Below are 15,732 nucleotides of genomic sequence, written 5' to 3' on the forward strand. Positions count from 1 at the left end.
GGGTAGATGCAACCTACCAGAGCTCTAAAGCAGGGACTCTTAACCAGGGCTCAACAACTGGTAGGGTGCCTGTGTGGAAGATTCTGTGTGTCTGTGTGTGCGCGTGTCTGTGTGTATTTGCCTAAACTTCCCTGGAGATAGTCCAGGGCTTCATCAGATCCTCAAAGAGGAACAAAATGGTTAAGAACGGCTGCGAGGAACCGGAAGGTCCATCTAGTCCCTTCCTCAGGCTTGTTCTTCTCCATTTCTAAACCCCCGACAGAGCCAGACAACTGTGCTAGGAGCTGTGAGAACACAAGCGTGAACCAAACACCCATCCTGCCTTCAGAGAGCCCATCTTCCAGAAGGGCTGGAGAGGGGTTAATTTGGCTGATTCTGGCAAGCTGGCCTTCCATGGAAGGAGTGACATCCATCCTGGGAGAAAGCTGGGATGGCAGATCAGGCCACCAATATATCCCTAAAGAAAGCTGTAACACAGGCTTGCTCTCTAGATCCCAGGTCATGCCAGGGGAGGGCTGTGCTCCCAACACCATGAAGGCTGAGGTGCCAGAGCAGGTGTGGGGAACCCATCACCACCTTGTCCTAGGGCTATAACTGTGAGGCAAGGGTCTCCGGAACCCGCCCAGGCAAGAGGAGGGCCCAAGACCTCCCAGATATGTAACTTAAAAGCTCCATAGCCTTGGGCAGGGGTCTGGTCCTGGAGCCTGACATGGGTTCTGACAGATGTCTACATACAGGTCCAGAGTGTGACGGACAGTAAGGCAGGTCCTCCCGCCGCTTGGTCCCTCTCTGTGATTTTACCCAAGACGCACTAGTCCAGAAGGCGGGGCTGAGTGCAGCCTGGTCTCTGACCTTGTTAGCACAATGGGAATCCAGGCAGAAGTTATGCTGAGTCCTAAGGAGTCAGGTACTGTTTCTCACTCTGTGCCAGAGCCATAATCTCCTCTATCTCTCCTTTCCTTTCAGGCCTACTGACTCCCCTCTCACTCAGTGCTAATGACCAATGCCCCTCGACCCCTTCACAAAGGCTAAGTGCGGTAGTCTTTCCACCTCTGTGCCATCTGAGCCAAATTAATGGAAGGCTGACATTTTCTGTGCCGGATCTGCCCTTCTCCACATTTTCTCCTTGAAAGTGAAAAGCGAAAGTCACTCAGTTGTGTCTGACTCTTTGCAACCCCATGAACTATGTGATCGATGGAATTCTCGAGGCCAGAGTACTGGAGTGGGTAGCCTTTCCCTTCTCCACGGGATCTTCCCAACCCAGAGATTGAACCCAGGTCTCCTGCATTGCAGGCAGATTCTTTACCAGCTGAGCCACAAGGGAAGTGCAAGAATACTGGCGTGGGTGGCCTATCCCAGCTCCAGTGGATCTTCCTGACCCAGAAATTGAACTGCGGTCTCCTGCATTGCAGGCAGATTCTTTACCAACTGAACTATGAGGGAAGCCCTTCTTGACTGGTCACTATTAAAATGGCCAGGGCCCATCCCCATGAACAGAGCTACACATGCTACTCAGACACACTCCCACCCACCACGGAACTTGTGAAAGAGAGCCAAAAAGCCAGGGACAATTAATATTCTTCCTGCTAAGAACTATATAACACCACACCAAGCTGTAGTTTTGTATCATTTGATGACTAAACGTCAGGTTTCCATTTCTACAGTTCTTCCTGGATAAGAAAATAACCTCATTGACTTACAACATTCATCAGTCACTTAAAACTGCAAGAAACTCCCTGGATCTACTTATGGATCTAGAATTGTTTAGATACTACCCTGAGTGGGTACCAACTTTTGCCAACCACCGATTCTATTTTTTTGTACAGATATAATTGACTTAGGATAGACTCACAGTACGGTCTATTGCTTCAAAAAAGAAAATCTCTTCATTTCTCCCAAATTACTGACCCAGTTAGTTGGCTAGCCAAGGAATTAAGGCTCTGATAAATACAATCAAGAAAAGAATAGAGAAATAGAAATAAGCCAAACAAGAAAGAGATGATAACAAATATGGAGAAAATTTTAGAAACATATTGATGTGAAAACTTGTTGCTAATAGTTTTTTTTAATTTTAATACAATTTTTACAGAAAATATATGAACTATCAAAAATGTTTCAAAATAAGTAGAAAATTTGACTAAAACAATAATCACAAATTTTTCTGACTTTCAAATAAAATGTAAAGTACAGGCCACAAGCCCTCCCTGCACTGAATTTTAAATTGTAGTTGCCACAGTATTTCCTATCTAGAAAAATTCCATTTATATAAGTTTTCTGTCTCCTACTACAGTTTACAAAAACAATAAAGAATAGTCTTATTTTATATTAAATGTATAAAAAAATTTAACAGAGCAATTAAATACAATAGACAACACCCAAACCAAGTCTCATTCTCACAAAAACTTAATAAGTGACAATCCCTTGCACTTTCTTTCCAACCCCACCCCTGCAGGATGGCTCCCACGAAGAAGGGCGGCGAGAAGAAAAAGGGCCAACCTGCCATCAACCGAGTGACAAAAGAATACACTATCAACATTCACAAGCTCATCCTTGGAGTGGGTTTCAAGAAGTGTGCCCCTCGGGCACTCAAAGAAATCTAGAAATTTGCCACGAAGGAGATGGGAACCCTAGGTGTGCACATTGACACAAGGCTCAACAACCCTGTCTGGGCCAACGGAATAAGGAATGCCCCAAACCCTATTTGCGTGCACTTGTCAGAAAACATTCACCAGACAAACCGTACTTTGGTTACCTATGTGCCTGTCACAGCTTTCAAAAATCTACAGTTAATGTGGATGAAAATTAACTGCTAATTGTCTAAAAGTTATTGAACCGCCAAAAAAATAAAAAATAAAAAACAAAAACACCTAAATATGTGATAAAGAAAGCACTAAAAATCAGTACAGAATAAAGGAAATGGTTGGTGAAAAGGATGACTCAGCAGGTGGTACTGAAAAAATTTAGCTATATGGGATGGACATAGAGGGACAGAGAGACTGTTTCGAATCTTAATTCTTATATACTCCTTTATAGATGGAAATCAACAGTAAAACAAATTTTAAAAAGATAAAAGTATATCAAAACACGGGCAAAAATTTTATCGTTGTTTTGAGAAAAGATTTGTCTATCTTAAAAACAACTGTAAAATACAATGGAAACAAGGAATAGCATTGATGACATTAATTTAAAACTTAGGTAAAAAAAATTTAATAAAAAATAAAATTGTAATGCTTTAGCAGCATTAGTCATAATAGTCAAAGGTGGAAACAACCCAAATTACCCATTCTTTGATGAATGGGTGGACAAATTATTCACCACAAGAAGGAATAATAAAATACTAATACATGTTACAACATAGATGAATGTTGAAAACATTATTCTGAGTGAAAGAAGCCAGCCACAAAAGATCACATATTACATGATTTCAAACATAGGATATGTCCATAATCATCACATCCATAAAAACAGAAAATAGACTAGTAATTGCCTAGGGCTAGGGATTCTTGGGAAGGGGTGGGGAGGTTGGAAGATAACAGCTAAAGGGTGTGAAGTTTCTTTTTGATGTGATGAAAATATTTTAGAATTGATCATAGTGACAGCTGAACTGGTCTGTGAAGATACAAAGAAGATCACAGAACTGCATACTATAAATGGGTAAATTGTTTGCTATGTGAATTATATATCAATAAAGCTGTTACCAAAAATTCAATGGCAAACCACAAGCTGGTTGAAAATTTGAAATAAATAGGCCAAGGGGACAATCTCCTTAATATATGAAGAGATCATAGAAATCTCTTTAAAAATACCCAAAGCCAAATAAGTAGATAATTCACAAAGGAAGAAACAAAACTTACCTCCCCATTCAGAAAAATTAAATCATTCATTATCACTAATCATCATGGAAATGCAAATAAAAATAATATACTGTTATTTCACCTTTTTCCAATTAGGAAATATTCAAAGGACAGGTAGGACAGGTACTCTTACTGGTTGCTAAAAAAATATAAACTGGCACACTCTTTCTGAAAAGCCATGTGACCATATACAGAGAGAGAGAGAGAGAGCAAGTCTTCACAATGTTCATGTCTTTGGCCACACAATTCTACTTCTAGAAATCTCTCTTAAGGTAGGAAAATAAATGTTCAAAATGTAGACAAAGATAATGAACCAAGATGTTTGCTAAATCATTCTTTGCATCTCTGAGAAACAAAGAACAACCTGTCTGATAAAAGAATATTAAAAGTATATTTCACTTTAAATATTATTTTAAGTAAAAGTTTATGACATGTTAAGCATAAAAAGCAGAATGTAAAATCATACATCTCAGAATATAAGATACTAGTTATATAAAGGAAAATGCATTTTAAAAGGTCAGAAGAGGACTTCCCCCGTGGCACAGTGAGTGGGAATCTGCCTGCCATCGCAGGGGACGCAGATTCAATCCCTGGTCCAGGAAGATTGATCCTCTGTCCATGGGATTTTCCAGGCAAGAGTTCTGGTGTAGGTTGCCATTTCCTTCCCCAGGGGATCTTCCCGACCCAGGGAAGGAACCCGGGTTTCCTGCATTGTAGGCAGACGCTTTTTACCGTCTGAGATACCAGGGAAACCCCCAACTGGGACGGTGTGCCCCAGCCACTGAGTCTGGCTGCAGCGACTGGAGCCTGCATGCTGCAGAGCCGATGCGCAGCAGCAGGAGAAGCCACCGCAAGGATAAGCCTGCACGCTGCGACCAGAGAGGCAAGGATAAGCCCGCACGCTGCGACCAGAGAGTAGCCTCTGCTCTCCGCGACTAGAGAAAGCTCTCGCACAGCAACAAAGGCCCGGCGCAACCAAAAATTGAAAAAGAAAAAAAAAGGTGTGGATACCGTGGCTTATTCGTGCCAATGTATGGCAAAACCCACCACAATATTGTAATCAGCCTCCACTTAAAATAAATTAATTTTTTTAAAAAAGAAAATGTGTGGATAAACTGTGCATGACCCTTCCCTCCATCTTTTCTACCTTCCAGCCCTTCATACATTTTCATATTCTCCACAGTGAGAAAGCACTTTCATAATGGGGAGAGGTGAAGATGGGCAAAGAGAAAAATAGCAGCTAAGTCTTTTGGCTAATCACTTCATCAGCTTGGCGTCATTTATGATGAGATTGGTCCTAATAGTACAGCATGTGGCAGACATTCTCCAGTGTTCAGGTAGGCCCTAGAAACAACTCCTTCTAGTAGGTCTATTCATTTAGTCACCTGAAATGAACAAGCTACTGGAGGCTAATTCATTTCAGGAAGTCAGGCAGGATGCCATTCACTCTGCAGGGCAGTTCTGGTGGCGCCAACTTTCATTTCTTCAGCCACATTGGCCTCTTCCCAGCCCACTGTGGCCTGGGTCAGGGTCCAACCACTTCAGCAGATTCAGTTTCCTTTGAAGGAAATACCAACCCAGACAAAAGCACCATCGAAACCCACCTGAAAGAGTGAGATGGCACCAAAGTTTCCCACTTACACATGTAAATTCCTCTTACTCCCTCCCCACATTGACGATAATACTATCCTTACTGTCCTGAGACTCAAATAAATGTTTGAGTGAAAACAAAACACTGAAAACCCCAGGGATCCTCCCCAGTTAAAATATTATCAAGACACCAGTAGTATCCTTGTTCAATCGCTAAGTCATATCTGACTCTTTGCGACCGCATGGACTGCAGCCTGCCAGGCTTCCCTGTCCTTCACTGTCTCCTGGAGTTTATGAACATCAACATTTGGGAATCAGTGAAGTAAATGGGTGAGACTAGGCAAATTTAATTCAGATGACCTTTGTATCTACTACTGTGGGCAAGAATCCCTTAGAAGAAAATGGACTACCCTTTATAGTCAACAAAAGAGTCTGAAATGCAGTACTTTGATGCAGTCTCAAAAATGACAGAATTGATCTTGGTTCATTTCCAAGGCAAATCATTCAACACACAGTAATCCAAGTCTATGCCCCAACCATTAATGCCAAAGAAGCTGAAGTTGAACAGTTCTATGAAGACCACAAGACCTTCCAGAACTAACACCAACAATAGTGTCCTTATTGCTTTAAAATTTAACAATATTCCTCTCAGCTTTTATGAGGGCTGGAGAAACCATGGAAAAAGTATAGAAAAAGACTTTGTGTATCTAGCTCATCCATAAAGGACCCATGTGGCAAAACACTCCCCAAATTCAGTGGCAGAAAGTCTGTCTCTCCAAAGAACTTGCCTGCTTTCTCTCATCAGCACAAGCTAACATGGTGTGTTTCATTTTCCGCCCTTGCTGCCAGGTAGCTCAGTTTCCATTCTGGTTCTTAACCACTGTTAACACTTTCATCCAGGTCTTGCTCTTGCCATTTTTCTTTTTTATATTGTGTTTAATTTTGGAGGTTAATCTCAAACATTTTGGAGATCTAGGTAGGGTGTGAATCAATGCTTCTCAAAACTGGTACCTGCCAAAAGTCCTCAGATACAGTCCTTACAAGAATTAGCGCTTGGACTTTTCATTTAGATGACAGTGCCTTTAAACTGTGATGCAGACATTCCAGATTATCCAGGTGACCATATTATAAATGGTTCCCTGGTGGTCCAGTGGCTAAGATTCTGCATGCCTAATGCAGGGGGCTCCCTCGTCAGGGAACTAGCTACCTCAAGCCACAGCTAAAGATCCTGCATGCCACAATGAAGGTCAAAGATCCCACATGCTGTAACTAGGATCTGGTACAAGCAATAGACAAACATTAAAATAATAATAATAATTGGGCCCAGCCACAGGACTGTGGTGCCCATGTGTGCATGTGTGCGTGTGTGTGTAATCATTTTGCAGCTAGGTCATGCTAAGGTGACTGTCGGGGCTAATGAGGAATAAAGACAGGGGGCAGGATGACATGTACATGAGGCATTTGTGCCAAGTGAACACAAGAAGGTTTCCCCACACACCACTTCACATGGAGTAATGCGGAGGGAGATAAGTCCCCCAGTAACACAGGGGAGCTGTGCAAGGCCCTTTGACAGAATCAGCAAGCACCAGAGCCCCGTGTCACGTTCATGATGCTCTTTCAGAAAATGATCATGATCTATGACAAAACAAATGCAATCAGTTTGCCCTGTATTTATTTCACACATGTACTGTGTAAATCTGGTTCATTTGTTTTGCTTTTGGAGTTGGGAAAGAATAATAAGCATTAGGAGTTGAGTATGTTTATACATATTTGAACAACATCAAAATAACTTACCACACTAAAGGTTCATAATTGTTTTTGTCCTTTATAAGGGAGTCTAAATAGTTATTTAACATTATTTGAGTCTAAAAAAACTATTAATTTGAAATGAATTGAGTATGTGTATGTATTTGGATCTGGGGCTTCCCTGGTGGCTCAGATGGTACAGAATCTGCCTGCAATGCAGGAGACGTGGTTTCAAACCCTGGGTCGGGAAGATCCCCTAGAGAAGGGAATAGCTCCCCACTCCAGCATTCTTGCCTGGAGAATTCCACAGACAGAGGAGCCTGGCAGTTCAAAGGATCGCGAAGAGTTGGACATGACTGAGCGACTAACACTTTCACTTTCACTTTATGTACCTGGAGTCACACCAAGCCACCTGGACAAGCTCATACTAGGTAAGAAGGCTGGTGACGATTACTAATATTGATAACAATAAAAGTTACCATTTATTCAATATTTTAATAAGAGGGCTGGGTGGCAGACTCAATATTACTAACAATGATAACAATGAAAGTTATCATTCATTTAATATTGTGGTGACTGCCTTACTAGACAATCTCATTTAATTCTTACATCCACCCTGCGAGATAGAAATCAACAACCTATTCCTATTTTATAGATGGAAACACTGTGCCTGAAGGATTGAAGTAACCCAGCCCAGGCTGTGCCACAGGCAAGCAAGGGGCAGCATGGGAATTTGCCCCGAGGTGACTGCGCCCTGCCTTCTCTGTGGATGTGGACGAGGGCAGGAAGCAGCATTACTCGTTATTCCCGGTCTGAGGTTCTGACTGTAGCTCAAGAGACATGACATGGGCTTTTGTTCACCAACAGCTGGTGGTCCTGCCTTGTTCTGAATGATGCTGCCTTGGTGTGTCATGACCCACCACCAGGGCCAACAGGCACATCCCAAGGATAGAGTGTAAGTCAGAAGACACTGAATTCCAGCTGGACCAGTCAGAGTTCCATGTGCTCCAGGGGCCTCTGCCCGAAGCTGCACGGTCTCAGTTTCCAAACAAGTTTTCAGACCACAGGGCGGAATGCCTCTTTCTTGTACATTGTCTAGCACCCCATCGGGACAATTTTTTAATAGTCTGAGGGACAGGAAGGGTACAGATGGCCAGAGAATGATGTTTGCTGATCTTGAAACATTTTCTCCCTAACCCCCTCCCGGAATATATAAACTCACTTCTCTTGTACGGTAAAGCTAGGCTTTGGGGAAAGTACCATAGGTTGTTGTTTGGTCGATAAGTGTGTATGACTCTTTGCAACCCCATGGCCTGTTGCTGCCAGACTCCTCTGTCCATGGGATTTCCGAGGCAAGAATATTGGAGCAGGTTGCCATTTCCTTCTCCAGGGGGTCTTCCTGACCCAGGGATCAAACCTATGTCTCCTGCATCGGCAGGCAGGTTCATTTACCACTGAGCCACCAGAGAAACCCCACCATAAACAGGTATCATTCTTCAAAATGACCACAAATGCCATTGTTGAGCATTTGCTATAGGCCAGGAACCAGGCAAAACCCTTGACATAGTTGATTCTATTTGATCAAAACTAATAGATTAGAATAATACTGCCCATTTCACAGATGAAAAAACTAGGGCACCAAAATTGAAATAAACTGTCCAAGTCACACAGTGCATGCTGTATAGAAAGTTAACCCCCAGATCCATGCTCTCACACACTCTGATTGTGCTTCCCACACTGGGGACCATGTCACCAGTACACAGGAGATGATTCCAAAGTGTACAGCAAACATGTGCTGACAGTGAGCCACGTGTAAGAAAGCAGTCCCCTTTCAACCCTTTCAGTCTCACGTACATCAGGAAGAAAGGCTCAGTTTGGTAAGAGGGTGCCTTTAACTTCTCCTTAACATGCTTACCTCCCTCTGAACCACGGAGAGAACAAGGCACTAAGCCCACAGGCTTCTGTAGACATTAGTATCTAGTAGAATTTAATATCACTGTTCTGTTTTTATTGCCTTTATTTTTATAGTTACCTTGTTTCTATCCAGAGATATTGGTTTTTAATTTACAGCAGCAAACTTTCCTTTTAAAATAAATTTATTTACATGAAAAAACAGGAATTGACTTAAAGAAAGTATTGTTGAAAGTACCATGGAAAAATCTGGAAATGGATACTAGTAATGGTTGCACATTGAGAATGCTGCCAAATTGCAATTTAAAATTGGTTAAAATGGCAAATATTATGTTACATATATTGTTACAATTTTAAAAATTGATAATGCAATATACCCCCAAATCACTGAATTGCATACTCTATATGGATAAATTCGGAGAAGACAATGGCACCCCACTCCAGTACTCTTGCCTGGAAAATCCCATGGATGGGGAAGCCTGGTAGGCTGCAGTCCATGGGGTTGAGAAAAATCGGACACAACTGAGCGACTTCACTTTCACTTTTCACTTTCATGCATTGGAGAAGGAAATGGCAACCCACTCCAGGGTTCTTGCCTGGAGAATCCCAGGGATGGTGGAGCCTGGTGGGCTGCCATCTATGGGGTCGCACAGAGTCGGACACAACTAAAGCGACTTAGAAGCAGCAGCAGCATATGGATAAATTATATGGCATATAAATTATATCTCAAAAAAGTGTTAAAAAAAAACCCAAAACCAAGCTGAGGATTCTCAAATGACCAAAGTTTGGGAAAAGCTGAATTATGCTATACTGCTTTCATTTTGTTAAATTAAATTTAGTGATTTTTAGAACAAGGTAAAGCAAAGCTGGGAAAGCAGGGAAAAGGCCTGTAGTATTAACATGCCAAATTATTTTCTCCAAGTTTTAGATGACAAGAAAAAAGAAAGTGAACAAAGAAGGAAACTAAGGAGATAAATTTCAACTGAGAATTAAGAGCTTTCTACCAATCAAGCTGAAAATGGAATGAAATAGAAGTAGTTATCGGGGCCAGTCAGGGGGTCATGGGTGTCTCTAGGCTGATTTGAAGTAGGACACCATCACTTTGCGCTCAGGATTCCACTGTGTCTGATGAAAGAAAGAGTGAAGACGATTCAAAGTTTCTTCAGTTCAGTTCAGTTCAGTCGCTCAGTCGTGTCCAATTCTTTGCGACCCCATGGACTGCAGCACGCCAGGCCGCCCTGTCCATCACCAACTCCCGGAGTCCACCAAAACCCATGTCCACTGAGTCAGTGATGCCATCCAACCATCTTATCCTCTGTCGTCCCCTTCTCCTCCTGCCCTCAATCTTTCCCAGCATCAGGGTCTTTTCAAATGAGTCAGCTCTTTGCATCAGGTGGCCAAAGTATTGGAGCTTCCGCTTCAAAATCAGTCCTACCAATGAACACCCAGGACTGACCTCCTTTAGGATCTGGACTGGTTGGATCTCCTTGCTGTCCAAGGGACTCTTAAGAGTCTTCTCCAACACCACAGTTCAAAAGCATCACATCTTCGTCGCTCAGCTTTCCTTATAGCCAACTCTCACATCCGTATATGACCACTGGAAAAACCATAGCCTTGACTAGACAAGACAAAGGTTCTTGGAAAAAAGCAAAAATGAATAGTCAAACAACCTAGGCAGCGTGGCCCATGAAGGAAAAGGAGCCATGTTCCCTTTGCATTTGTATCCTGGGTCAGGGCCCAAATTTAACCACCACACAGATGGGGCAGAGGTCTAGAGAGTTATCTGAGGTCTGGACAAACTTCCAGAGACTTCTCCACTCGGGATGAAATTTCTCAGCTGTTCTGACAGGCATCCATCCTATCTAAACCACGATGATGAAATCACAAAACAACTATTTCTCAAAGCCCAACATACAATGTTCTGAAGCCTGAACTTCCTAATCACCAAGCAAATATCCACTGAATATGCATGACAAGGATGCCACAGGGGTTCCCAAGAGCACACCTGGAGAGCATCAGCCTTAAGGAGATGGCAGCTGAACTGGGAAGATAAGGCTCCACACGAAAGAAGTGAGATGACTATGGGACACCAGGAAGCATTACGTATTATTACTATAAATACAACTAAATAAAGTGAGCTGTGTTTCCAGCTGTTTATAAAAGTGCTGGCACATGAAAAAACATAACAGAAAGTTTAGAGAAGTTGCGAAAAACCTCGTGAAGAATGAAGAAGTTAATTTACTTTAACCAAAGCAAATAGCATTTGGGTGTGGGTGCTGGGATTACCCTTTTGATGAAAAAAGCCTATTTTCCATTTAAATTAATAAAATAACTAATAATTCATTCCTTTAGTCCTTCAACAAACATCCAGTGCCTTTCAATGAATCCAAATATTCAAACCCTAGCCTAGGCCTCCCAGGAAATGTCACAGTGAGAACATTTCAGCTTCACTGAAAGTGGAGAGACCACAGAGGAGAGAAACAGGTTCTCTCCACCTTTCAGAGACAGAAGAGAACAGGAATCACTTCAAATGGACAAGCAGGGATTCATGAAACAGTTTATGGCCACTAGGGGATCAAAGAAGGGTCTCCCCAAAGATGTGACAAGTAGGGCCTTGAAAGGCACAGGGAATGCGGACATGGGGTTGGAAAGACTATCCTGGCAGAGGCAAAGGCAAGTGTAAGGACACAAAGGCATGAGAGCAAATGATGTGCGTGGACCACAGGAAGCAAGGGGGAGAGGCACCTTCTGTGTGACGCGGGGAGGGAGGGTGATGGGAGAGAGGAGGACAGGAAAGGAATCCCAAATGCCGTGCTAGGAGTTTGGTCTGCACAATGAAGACCTGTCAGCACACAGTATTCATGAGGGAAGGAAATTCTGTAAAATATAGATTAACACCATAGGTTTTTTTGTGTTTTTTGTTTGTTTGTTTGTTTTAGGATTTTAGTTCCCCAACCAGGAATGAACCCAGGCCCACTGCAGCGGAAGTGCAGAGCTCTAACCATTGCACTGTTAGGGAATTCCCAAACCCAAAGTTTTAAGAATTTTCTTTGCTTGTTTTTGAAAAAATTCCAGACACACAAGAAGAGTATGTCAGCTCTTTTCTAAATCTCATTCAGAATGGAGAAGCCGAGCAGCTGACCACCCATCACACCTTGAGCAAGCAGTGCCTTTAAATCTGTGAACTAACATGAACCAGTGGCTAACAAAGTGTTACCAAGCCAACATCCTGCTCTACCTGCTTTCATGAGCAAACAAGATGCTATAATTAACCCAGTGTCTGAAGGCATACCACAAGCACAGTTCACAAAATGCTTAGAAAAATGGTTCTTAAGTAGAGAAAACACTTCTCCTACTGTTTATCTTGTTTACACTAGCTATAAGCTTAAAAAACCAGTGTCCTTGCTAGTGCTATGCCTTTAGTACAAAGGGGGACCTCAATCCTGGCCTTGTCCCCAGATTCCAAATGTGTGAATCCCAATGAAGGAGCTTCTGTTCCACTGCAGAAGCATGCGGGTTCTCGGGGGGAGGTGAGAGGGACTCAGATCTTGAGTTTCAACAACCCCACCTCTTCGCAGCTTCCTGACAAACATCAAGACCGCTTTTTCATTTTAGTCATCACCCATGGGTCTTTCTTCCCCACTTTTCACCCACCTCGGTTAATAGGTATCGAATTTCCCGTCCAACTAACCGTTTTCACTTAAAAAGCCCCAAACATAGTAAGTATACCCAGCCAGCAAGTCACCAGCTACCCCCTTAAGTCATATACAGTTCATGAATCAGAACGATGTTGAGAGGACTTAGTGGAATGCCAGGCTCCCACCCACCACAGGTCTTACTGGCTCTGGTCGGGGTGTGGGGAGGAGGTGATGATTATTTAGTGGTGCTAGTGTGAATTCATCACAGTGACATCCGTCGTTGTCCTCGTCACCTTCATCATCATCATCCTCATGATGCCAAAAAGGTAAGGCAGAGAGAGCCCTACGGACAGAGCCCTGACCCAGACTTTAAACGAACTCATGGCGGCCTCTCTACCTCCCTGGAGATAAGGAGAAAGAAGTAGAAAGGAGAAGGAAGGATGGATCTGCTCCTCCTGTAAGTCCACACTGACTTCCGGAGGCAGTCGATGCTGCTGATCTTCCCCGCACAGGCTGGCTCACCTGTCACATCCGACCTGCTCCGCCATCCAGTGGTCCGTGCTAGCTGCAGAGTCCCTAGGCTGCCGGGTTTCACCACACATTGACGGCTTCCCAGCACTTGGCAGAGGGTTCTGGATCAGCAATCTACTGTACATCAACCCCAGTCTTTTCCAGCTCACACAGACAAGCAACCGTTTTTCTTTCATTCACCAGGCAATTCCCCGGGCCCTCCTCAAGGTCCTCGAAGTTCAGGATAAGAGGACAGGGCTAAGACCTTTATGCAGCCCCACCTAGCTGCTCTAAATGAGCTATTCAAAGTGTCAGTTTAGTTGAGCTTTAAAGCAAAGGATGATGGTTCTTCCCGTCCCCTCCCCAACTCACCCCACTTGCTCTTCAGCTTGAACAAAAATAGCCCCACAGCTGAGGTTGCCATGACAACCGATGAAAGTGTGGGCTCACCCTTGTCCACTGATGATAAAAACCTGCCTGCAGCCTTCCCACCCACCCAGCTGGGGTTGGGGCCCTCCAGCCCTCTCCCGAGTTCAACCTTCAGGAAAAACTTCTGTGAGTACCAGAGCCAAGTCGCTCCATACTCAACTGAGAAGCCGAGGGATATTTGGAGCTCTTGCACCACCCAGTGCCTCAGAACTTTTTAATGTGTTTTCATTTGTTTCTTTCAGTATCCCCAGGCACATATGACAGATATGACCACCTCCCTTTTGCAGATGGATAACTGGGGGCACAAGGACATGAACTGGTCAATGCCCTCGGTCATCAGCTTCTGGATTAACGGCAGAACCCCATTAAGAACTCAAGGCTCCCATCTCCTCTCCAGTTCCGAGATCAAAGAACAGCTGCTCTTGGGAAACACAGTGCCAGTGGGGAAATCATTTCCTTGTATGAGCTGCTTCTTGGCCACAGGTTGAAGTGCCCTCAACCAGTCTCTGGGATAAATCTGGAAAGGGTTGGGGGAAAAATATCTGCTGCCTCATCGTCGGAACCAGGTTCCATAGAAACCCATTCTATCCTGAACCCATGATCTTTGGGGCTGCTTCAGTGAGTGGGGCTGCTCACTGGCCAAGTTTATCAAGAGCCTTAAGATGCACTGTCCGTAACTACATTTCAAAGGCCACCACTGGGGAGAAAGTTCTCCACCAGGGCTCTCAGGGCTGGAGGCCAGCAGGCCCCTGTTTCATCGTTCAGGAAACCCCAGTGTTGCTAACAAAGCAGGGGCTACCACAGCCCCCCACGAAAGCTTCCTCTTTCTTCATCTCTTTTCAACACTTATAAATGTGCTTCCTTTCTCTATGTAAATTTCGTTCAAATGGCATGACACAGGTTTGTAATGAGGCCATTAATAACTAGCTTTTAAACAGCTTCTTCTTGGTTTCCTGGTTCAGGAATCAATTCTAATCTAAGCAGACACTGATATCTGGATTTGCTGGTATGAGGACAGACAAATGGGCTTTGTTTGGGGCAGACTACGACAATGCAATTCATTTTCCCCCAGCCAAGAACTGAGGCTGAAGGCAGCTCTTGATAGCAGAACCAATCTTAAGAAATTGTAAAGAAAATTCCTCTTTCGTCTGTCTGCCACTCAGTCATCACACTTCCAGGAAAGGCCAAGTGGGCATTTACCTTCCCCCACTCTTGCAGATCTTTAGCATTCTGACCAGCTGAAACTATGAAACTGGACTGGTCAGTTTCACTTTCCATTTCTGGAATGGGTAACTTTCTGTCACTCTTCACCCTGAGACGTTATATCTGGGTTTCGAGTATGGTCAAGCTGGGATGGGAGCATTCTCTCTTTGGTGATTGGCTTAAAAAATACAGAACAAGATGGCAGGCCAAATCAGCTTAAATAACTGTGGGCCAAAATAAAAATTTCTTTAATACAGGAGCTGCTGACTGCTCCCAATAATTAAAATCTGGGCTGTGAGGGGCAAAGTTCTAAAGATATGGTGTAATATCTTCTAGCAACATAAATGCAATTACTAAGGAGCTCTGGAAGAGATAAGAGTCAAAGAGGGGGGCCTGGATTCAAGTTCCCTCTCCCAAGTCACAGGGTACCATAACTTTTCAAAGCTTAAATATTATTTCCTTTAAAATGGAAATATTCACACCTGCCTGGTCTGCTGAACAAGCTTACTGGGATGAAGTGATAAACGAAGCCCTTTGAAAACTGAAAAGTACTAGACAAAGTTAAGTATCTGTTATTTTTGTTATTAGTCATTTAACAAGTGGCGGTTCCTATGAAATGATTCTCTGTGTGGAAGTGAGCATACAGTAGTGCAGGGCTAGCCAGTCATATGTGACCCAGGAAGTGACTGTCAGGCAACCCAGGGATGCTCTGGGTAACCATGGCGACAGACACCAGCAGAGATCCTCCTACCTCCAGGCAGGCAGGAACAGCAAGGCTTGATTATCCACAATGAGCAGGCGTCTGCACCCACCAGACTGCTCAACAGATCACTGTGGCAGCTGATATGGAT

General features: G+C 43.6%; 1 protein-coding gene and 1 pseudogene across 1 annotated transcript in view; one reads left to right on the forward strand and one right to left on the reverse strand.

The window, feature by feature from the left end:
- The window catches only part of PIK3AP1 (phosphoinositide-3-kinase adaptor protein 1), a 123,921-nt gene that overhangs the window by 65,680 nt on the left and 42,509 nt on the right, over positions 1-15,732 (reverse strand). The gene's annotated exons all lie outside the window — the stretch shown is intronic.
- Positions 2,454-2,813, forward strand: LOC138427895 (large ribosomal subunit protein eL31-like; annotated as a pseudogene).

The sequence above is a fragment of the Ovis canadensis genome, chromosome 22 (genome assembly GCF_042477335.2).
Source record: "Ovis canadensis isolate MfBH-ARS-UI-01 breed Bighorn chromosome 22, ARS-UI_OviCan_v2, whole genome shotgun sequence".
NCBI classification, from domain to species: Eukaryota; Metazoa; Chordata; class Mammalia; order Artiodactyla; family Bovidae; genus Ovis; species Ovis canadensis.